Here is a 9,511-nt window from a genome sequence, read left to right as displayed (position 1 = left end):
CATCGAAGCTGCACCGCGACGAGCCACCGGGTGCCACAGCAGCCTCGAGTGTGCCCCTCAGCTTCTTCACTTGCTCCCTGAGCTTGACGCCGTCTTCCCCACCCATCACCCCTTCGATCCGTGCCTTCACCTCGTCGGCGCGCACCGCGCCGCAGTCCCCGATGGACATGCCAGCACGCCACTCCCACACGACGAGGCGCCGATTGGTGATCTGGTCCGTGAGCAGCGGGAAGCACAGCATGGGCACACCCGCCCACGCTCTCTCCAGGATGGAGTTCCAGCCATAGTGCGTGAGGAAGCCGTCGACGGTGGCGTGGGAGAGCACCTCCACCTGGCAGCACCATGGGACCACAAGCCCCCGCCCCGCCACGGCGCCGGCGAACCCCTCGGGCAGCGAGTCCGGGTCGTCGGAGCTGACGATGTCTGGGCGCATCACCCACAGGAAGCGGGTGCCGCTGGCTAGCACGCCACTCGCGATCTCGTGCAGCTCCTGCTTGGTCACATGCGCGTAGCTGCCGAAGGAGATGTAGAGCATGGAGCGGGGCGGCTGCGCATCCAGCCACCGGGAGCAGTCGGACTCGGCCCACATGGACGTGGCCACGGCGCTACGCGCGAACCCTGCCGAGAAGATGGGGCCCACGGCGTAGAAGGGCCTATCGGCGGCGTAGCGCGGCGATGGTGGACGGCTCCAGCTCCTCCACGGTGGTGGCGGACACGCCCAAGCCTAGGTGCCCCGCAGCACCTCTAGCAGAGCTTCCCCACGGCGCCTATGCGCGCCATCTCTCACAGCACCTCGGGGGACGCGGCCCAGCCGCCCACGGCCACCAGCCTGCGCACGGCGCACTCGTCGGCGGTCGCGGACACGCACAGCTCCGCCAGCAGCGCCCTGGCCGGCTCTGTCACCATGCGCTGGATCGAGCACGCCGACGTCCACCATGCGCTGCCAGGAGATGCGAGGTCCATGCTGGAGCAGAGCGTCACCTCGCCCAAGCGCGCGCCCTGCGTCACCACCCGGCGGAGCGCGCGCTTGAGCACATCGGCTTCGTTGTCCACGACTTCGTGTCTACATCTCCGTTGAACTCCTCGTCTCCGTCTGAGGCTGTCCACGGCAACTACGCAGCCGCGGCCGTGCACCTCGCGGTCCTTAAGATTCCGCGCGAACCCCCGCGGGGACACGGAACAGAGGCCGGTGGCTATGGTGGCGGCCGCCCTATCCCCGGTGAACCTGCGCGACGAACTGCGAGCGCGCGCGAGAGGCGGTGGAGGCGTGCACGGTGGCTCTTCGTGATGGTTCAGGGGCAAGCATGGTCATTTGCCACACCCCGCTGACTCATAGGTGAAGGTGAATGAGCCCAACGCATGTGAAAGCCTCATATGTCTATGTGAAAGATTCCTTCACATGGTACATGATTAATATATTCGTATGCACTCATGAATATTGAATTAATTTTATTTTACATGATTATTTGTCTCGTACATAGTTTAAGAGATATTTACAAATGGCTACATAGTTTACATGGTACATAGGAAATGAAACCCACCACTGAGACTGGCCTAACTATAAGGGCCAGTTTTATTTCTCAATCCAAGACTACAAAACTTATGTGACAGTCTTGGAAACCGGGAAATGAAACCCACCACTAAGACTGGCCTAACTGAGAGGGCCAGTTTCATTTCTCAATCCAAGACTATAAAGCTGATGTGACAATCTTGGAAACCGGAAAATGAAACCCACCACTGAGACTGACTTAACTCCGCCATCGACAGCTCACGAGTCGCAATTGAACTCCTCGGCTCATACTATAATCCTGCTGGCTGCCGCTGGCTCGTAATGATATCTGGACCGCTAATGCTAGGAAACGAGCGGCCGAGCGGCCGAATGCATCGTTGGTGGGTCGCACGACACCAGCCTAAAACCTCTGCTCCTCCATATCTAAATAGAAAAAAATCTCGTCCACGTACTCATTTCTATCCGCTCACTTGCTCCTATCCGCTTGCCTGCGGCCTCCAGCGCTCGATCACTGGCCTAGCCAGGTCAACCGCCTCCGAGGCGCAACGCTCTGGCGTCGATCTTGCCAGGCCACTTCGGTGCACCACTGTTGACATCCCCACCGCGCCTCCGTCCCCCGCGCGCCCAGGGTGTGCTAGCCCAGGCTGCCGAGAGCAGGTCCTCGCCCAGAGGCGCACCGACGAGCTTCATGCGCCGCCGCGGCGTCGAGCTCCATGATTCGTCGAAGCAGCAAGGTGACATGGCGCGCTAGAAACACATGTTGCAAGAGTATGTTTTAAGTGTTTCAGATATTTCATCTGGATCTTGCAAGTGTTTTATGTGGATGTTGCAAAAGTAGATCAGGATGTTGCATATGTTGAAATGGTTGTACACGTACGTTGCAAGCTTTTGTTCTCAATGTTTCTGTTATTTTTCCAGACGTATGTTGCAATTGTGTTTATTTGAATGTTGCACGTGTTTCATACATATGTTGCATGTGTTTTATCTGGATGTTGCATATATTTTGCAATGGCTTTTCAAGCGCTTTTCAGGTGTTTTTACAAGTGTTTCAGACATATATTGCAAATGTTTCGACTGTTTTTGAACATATGTTGTAAATGTTTCATTTGGATGTTTCAAAGTAGATTGGGTGTTGCATCTCCCTCCTCGCCTTTTGTTGTCTCGCTTCGGTGTCTCCTCCTCTTCTCGATGCTAATAATGTTCAGACGGCCCACATGGGGATGGGCGGCATGGGTGGGCGAGTGGGATGGAGCAGGCGCGGGATGTGGGGAGCGACGTCCGAACGTGACCTAGGCCGAACGTCCGGGCGCTGACCGTATCTGGACATGCTCGACAACTCACACCAGCTTTGATCGTAGATGGGAAAAGCGCTGCGTTCACGGTGCTTTCTGAAGGGAGAAGTCGAGAACTAGAGGTCACGGCTCCCGCTATCACACGGGAAAAGAAGTTTCTCTAGAGCCGGGATGCTTCTCTGAAGACGGGAGTTGCAACATGGTCAGGAGATTCATCTAGAGACGGGAGAAGCATCGTCACACGGCAACCAGGGAGCGCGATCAGAAGTTTCTGTTTCTAGGCCGAGACACGAGACTACAAGAGGCAGCCAGGCAGGTTCCAAACCGCGCAGGCCATCAATTGTATTAGCGCAGGCGCCATGAAGGCTAACCCTGCCTTCAATCTTTGCTTATTATCCATACATGCCATGAAGTAGAACAGAAACACTAAGAATGATGTACTGGAATTCCCGATGTACTCCCTCCGGTCCATTTTATCTGACGTACACGCATATCAAGATTCAAACTTTAAAAACTTTCACCATTAATTAGGCTAATAATTTTTAATTATTACAATAAAAACTTTATATGATTAGATTTGTAAGGAATTATACTATTCAATGATTATAAATTTATAAACATAAATAATATAATATAAAGTAAATGAATGGTCAAAGTGTGATCTAAGAGACTGTGTCATTCTAACTTGCACCAGATAAAATGGTCATAATTTTTATAACATAATATCCATCACATTGTAAATTTCAAAATGGCTCAATATGCCATAATTTCATATATGCATATTACTTACAGTTTCTGTACAAACAAGCTCAAAATAAAAGCTGATATACTGCACTAGTAGGCTAGTAGCTGGTACATGCCTACAGTGATAGCTGATTCACGCTTTTGTTATGAAATTGTTGATGGATCACCGGTTGAGACACTGTACCAACATGCTTCTTCCAATTGCGCGCGAATGCTTCACAAGCTCCTATCTGCACATCTCGATCTTCAGACTTTACCAGCTCTGCAATATGCTTGAACTGAACTGAGGAAGACATCAATCATGTTGATCAGATTGCCCTTGTCGACAGTCTCATTCATTTACAAGTACTCCTACCCTGCAACCAAGTTCAAAAAAAAAAAGTACCCTGCAACCGTCAGTCCGAGACAAAGGATGCTGCCGCCAACACAATCGGCGGGCATCCGGTTTTCTCCAGCCAGCGGCGTCGTCAGCGCCGTCCTTCCCCGACGCGCCGGCGCGACCACGTGGAGGGCCGCCGCCGGCGCCGCCCGCTTCTTACAGGGGAAGGGCACTCGAGGTCGAGGGCAAGGCACTGACCTGCGCTTGTGTGCGCAGCGGTCTCCCGAGGAACTGATCCCGGCGCACATCGCCGGAGCTGCGTCCAGAGGATCTGGTCGAGCCGACGGGGCAGGGCGTGGAGGAGCTGGAGGCTATACGTGACGCCCTGCTCCGGGACCCTCTCCAGCCCATCGGCCTCGCCGTGCAGGAGATGGTGGCCACCGGCGGGAACATCTTACGCTGCCAATCCTTCCACGCCGGCGTGGTCACTGGTACATTATATATATTGACAGACTAAAATCCTCCCCGTCGTTTTTATTAATTAATTATTTTTAATTACTGCTTTTCCTTTTTTATTTATATATAAAAGAAATATCTTTTGCTCCTACCTTTGAGCAAATTGGACATCACCAACTCAAATCATATTTTGATCATTGTGCTTGTGTGCACGCCGCAGGTCCACTGCTTGTACTGGAGTGTTTTAGCAGCACATCTGAAAAGGAACGGGAAATCAAACGATATATGTGCTCGGATACAGTGTGGTGACTCCAATACCATTATATTTTGAAAACAAATTACCTACCGCGCTACATTTAAATATAGCTAGCAGAGAAGAGCCAACCCCAATCGCTAGCTTGGAGGAATTTGTGAGAGGAAAACACTGTTTCGGATGAAAAAAGAAGCGGATCAAGCTGGGTTTAAGGGCACGCGAACGGAGCCATATAGGAGTAGTTACTAGTACATGGCATCATATATACAAGCGAAAGGAAAAACAAAACAAGCTAAAGGAAAAACAAAAAACTGTCTTCATTTATGGGCCAAAGAAAATCAAGTGATTAGCTACGGTGGGGAGAACAATAGGTTTTTGTAGTGCTCACATATGATTAATTTTGGTTTTCAGCATATGATGTGTTAGTCCTCCATCCAGGTTGAAACTATATATCTCTTCAAAAAAAAATTTGAAAGTATATATTGACCATATGTTCAACAATCATAATTAATGTTTTACTAATAATCATCAAATATGTAATGGCACTCACACATCAAATTTGCTTTGATCATGTCATGTCTAGCAGCTCGTTTAGCTTGTCATCACTACTTTTTTTTTTCCTCAGTGCATAACCAGTTATACAGATCCACTGATCTTACATTATTGTTTTTTCATTGCAGTTATTATGGTTATTTTGTGCTTCAAGTGCAACAATCCTACCAAGGTATGTCATTTTATTATGGCTATTTTATTCTTCAGACAAAAAGCATTTGGACGACCTACTCCCTTCATTCCAAATTATGTCACATTAATTTTGTTCTAAATCAAACTTCTCTAACTTTAAACAGTTTTACAGAAAAATACATCAGTAACTACAACATTAAATTAGTTTCATCAAGTTCTCCATGAAGTATGTCATGATAGTGTATTTATTTGAACTTACCGATGTCTTTTCTAAAGCTTTGGTCAAAGTTGAAAAAGTTTAATTTAGGACAAAGCTAAGATGATCAACAATTTGGAATCGAGGGACAAGGTCGATCCCATTTATTAGAGGAGGATTAATTATCAATCAATCATGTTTATGACCAAACCTTTTCTTTCTTTCTTTTCTGTAGCTACCACTTCACGAATTTTATCTGGTCAGTAGTTGCGATAAATTTTGGTTAATTTTCTTATGCCCATGATAATTTTTGTTAGTTTTCATGATATATATATATATATTATGTTTATTTGGCAAATATTTATTTGAATATGTGATGAATTCATGCTTTTTAATGGATTTCAGCATTACTATTGTTGGTGCAAGATTTAATAAGAAACTTCATTATTTAGTTTGACATTGCATTTTTCCCATGCACAAGATTAGAAACTCTTAGCCTCAAAACTTCATTACACTGATAATTGCAACTAGCTACAACTTTAATATTGATGAGTTCAGGGAATTGATCTATATAGTTCTGATGTGCGATCGTGTTGATTGAAATTTTTCTCCCCATTGATAATGAAGTATCAATATTTAGAATCAAAATTGGGGATACGTAAATGTTTGGTGGCTCCAAGGTGGGGCTCTCTATGTCTGTCCCAAATTTATTTCCCTGTATACTGTTGGCCAAAGGACCCAATGTGAGGTGGATGGTTTAGCCAAGCTAAATCATAATTAAAAAAAAATCTGCTTTACTTTAAATTTAGATTAGATTTTTGACCTTATGATGTTAGTGGGTCTGATTTTAGATTTATCTAATAACATGAGACACTTTATTGTGTTGCCAAAGTTCCCAATTATGAGGAGACACTTGTTTATTTCAATCTATCTCTCTTAATCTCATTAAGAAAATAAATTCTAAAATAGAATGAAGGAAAAATAAAAAGTAAAAGGTATGTCAAAGACCAAAATCCACAAAACTTTCGAAAGCAAAACGCTCTTATCTAAGATGTGAAATTTGGAGCCATGATAGAGTCTCACAAGGAATGTGTCCACAGTGAATTTTAAATGATTACTCCATATGTTCAAGAATACCTTGGGCCCGAACATATCCTTCAGCATAAATCTGACTGGTAGGCTTCTTCAGCGTGTTTTTTTTCATGGCAATCCAAGTAGTATTCAGTTACCATGAAAAAATTTGATTTCTCATGGCTATATTTTGATACTAGACACATATGGTAACATAAATATTATTAAATCTCAACTGTTTGCTCTTACAAGAGTTTTAGTGTTTAAGGATGATAGTAATTATAAGGCTTTTTTAGATTGTCTTGTGCATCTCATTTGTGTTCTTTTGTGTGATTATTGCTTGGATGCCTAAACCATCATGGTGTTTATATTAATATCAATCTGCTATATTGCTCTCTTTTTTATTTTCCCCTAATATCTGTATATAATGGTTATCTGTTCTAAAACCATCTACTACAGGACCATTGCTATCGAAGTGTATGGATGCAAAATGTACTGTGAATGCGTTGGCTTAAAGCATCCAAAACAAGAACTGGAAGGACTGTTCAAGCACATACAGACAATGTTCAAAGAAATGCTGACAATATTATTGTGACCAATAAAGGCCTAGGGAGATGAAGCTTAAGAATTTTTTTAATATAATAGTACAAAATTAGGAGCTTAGTTTCCGACTTTTCGTTGACCCTAGAACGAAAGGTGATGGTGTACTAGAGTGTTTATTACGGAGAGAAGAGAAAGTGTGTCTGGGGAGTGTTAGAGAAGCTTTGTTTGGATCGGCAAGATAGAGTCTGCTAGTCACGCAGTATATATATAGCTCCACAACTATACCAGGGTCAGCAAGACGTATTTATATGATCTATATATAGCTCAGTGTAACTAATCGGGCGTATATTATTAATAACCAAGAATCTGGTTTTAAGTGGTTCTAAACACGCCCATAATCATTTCTCTCAGAGAATTGCTTCTATACAAATCACCAAAACAAGCCCTATCACTTTTATGATGATTTTTGGGACAGTAAAAAAGCGTATAAGGGAGTGCGAAAAAAACTCAGTAGTGGGCACCACTAATGGCTACTCACCTGTACTTAGTTAAAAGGATGTCAACTGGTAATATGCATCATTAAAAGTCACGGCCAAGCTCGTCATGTGATAGTCATAGCTGAATACATAACTCAATAATCACGTACCCGAAAAGAAGGGAGCCAACAGATATCCATTGAAAGGGATAGGCTTGTAAACACTGAATGAGCAAAAGCTTGTTTCAAAGTCTCTAGAAATGACATAAAAATAGTTAGGTAAAAACTTAACTACGGTTACTTCCAAGCAAGTTTCACGGTTTTTTCTTATCTTTCTCCAAAAGCTTACGACATTGCTAGCTCAACAACCTCCTTTGCCTTCTTCAGGATACCATAGGCACCCTTTGCTGACAGCAAGCAGAGGGCCCATATAGCCAAGGCTGCCCTTGTCGGGTACAAGGCCTCTGCTGTTCAAATACTCCATGATTTTGTCCCTGATTGCAAGCACGACAGCCAACACTAGCAGCACACTCATCTTTGCAAAATAGACAAACAATGGTGCGGCTGTCACAAGGAACTGGGTCCTCTTGGAGAGCGACTATAAGATATTAAACAAGAGAACAAGCAGCTGTCACAAGGAACTGGGTCCTCTTGGAGAGCGCCTACAAGATATTAAACAGGAGAGCAAGCAGTCCATTTGTCAAACAATGAGTTAGTAGGACATGGAAAAACATTTATCAATATGATTGTCACCTTCAAGCGAATTATGTTATGGACTCCGATCGAGGAGGTATTACCATCCATTCCTTTTGCAAGCAGATATTGGACTTGAGCTTTGACCATTAAAGAGACCATGTACTTGTCAAAAAGCTGACAATACAATTGAAGCTTCAACTTCAATGCACTATTAGGAAGTCCCAAGGTTTCAGTACTGTTTTCTTCATGTTGCTTGATCTCATCCGTCTCGGCATTTATAATAAGCTTCATCAATTTCTCTATATTCTGAAGACAAATCAGACTGGTCAATGAGACAGCTGCATTATTCAATCTGAAAACATAATAGAATTGTGCACTTGCCTTCTCTATTATAGCTTGCTCATACTGATTAGGAGACTCTCTAAACTTGGCTTCTGCTAAAAAATATAATGTAGTGCACTCTTTTTTATAGTGCCTGCAATGTAAGTTAATTGTTAAATTAATAAACAGAGAGTTAAAACTGAACTACCCCTCTTTTCCGTGAGGCAAATAGGCATAGGCTAAAGTTGCTCTTTTTTCATCCGCTCACTTGCTAGATCAGAGATCATCCCAACTCGATCTGTTTGTTTTGTTTCCTAGTCTCTAGTAAATGGACATTAGTGATTTGAGACCAGCATGCAAGAGCTCCTTATCTGGGTTAGGGGATCTGAGCAAATTTCTAAAAAAAATCTAAATTTCCTTGTTGCTGTTATTTTGATACTCTATTACCAAACTTCCCATAGGAGAAGCAAGCTCTGCATTCCAATCATATCATTTTCCCTTATCCTTCTGATTCATCATTGATTATTTATCAATTTCTAGAGCTGCTTGTGTTTCTTTGTTCTGCACAGTTTGGGTGAACATCATTTTTCAAAATGGCACAGGCAAGGAGACGGGGAAGAATGGAAGCCATAGTTTCATATCGGTTCAAGGCAGCTTCATAAGGTGATGTACATTGTATAAATCTCTAAGGCTCTCCTCACATGGATTGAAGAAAATATCTTTGTTTTTGTTTCTTGATTACAATTTCATGATCTGTGCACTCAATTGTAGTAGTTTGCATAAACTCTAACTCCCACACTAGACTATCCTACACTACTAAGATAAAATGGAACTACACTAAACCATGAATGGAGAGGGGGTGTGAGGCTCTATTTATAGATGGATAGAGGTGGACCCATGGATCCATGTGCTCTCCATATCCTCCCTGGGATCAAACCAGCCTCAGATGGA

The 9,511-nt window shown here is 44.2% G+C and overlaps 1 long non-coding RNA gene across 1 annotated transcript; it reads left to right on the top strand.

Moving 5' to 3' along the window:
- The first annotated feature begins 4,178 nt into the window (after positions 1 to 4,178).
- On the top strand, positions 4,179 to 7,322 carry LOC136508021 (uncharacterized). Its single transcript, XR_010771833.1, has 3 exons — positions 4,179 to 4,356; positions 5,255 to 5,298; positions 6,985 to 7,322. It is a non-coding gene; the product is annotated as an uncharacterized lncRNA (long non-coding RNA).
- Positions 7,323 to 9,511: the final 2,189 nt, after the last annotated feature.

Source organism: Miscanthus floridulus, chromosome 15 (assembly GCF_019320115.1).
Source record: "Miscanthus floridulus cultivar M001 chromosome 15, ASM1932011v1, whole genome shotgun sequence".
Classification (NCBI taxonomy): Eukaryota; Viridiplantae; Streptophyta; class Magnoliopsida; order Poales; family Poaceae; genus Miscanthus; species Miscanthus floridulus.
The sequence above is the reverse complement of the archived record's forward strand: the minus strand, read 5'-3'. Positions and strand labels throughout refer to the sequence as shown.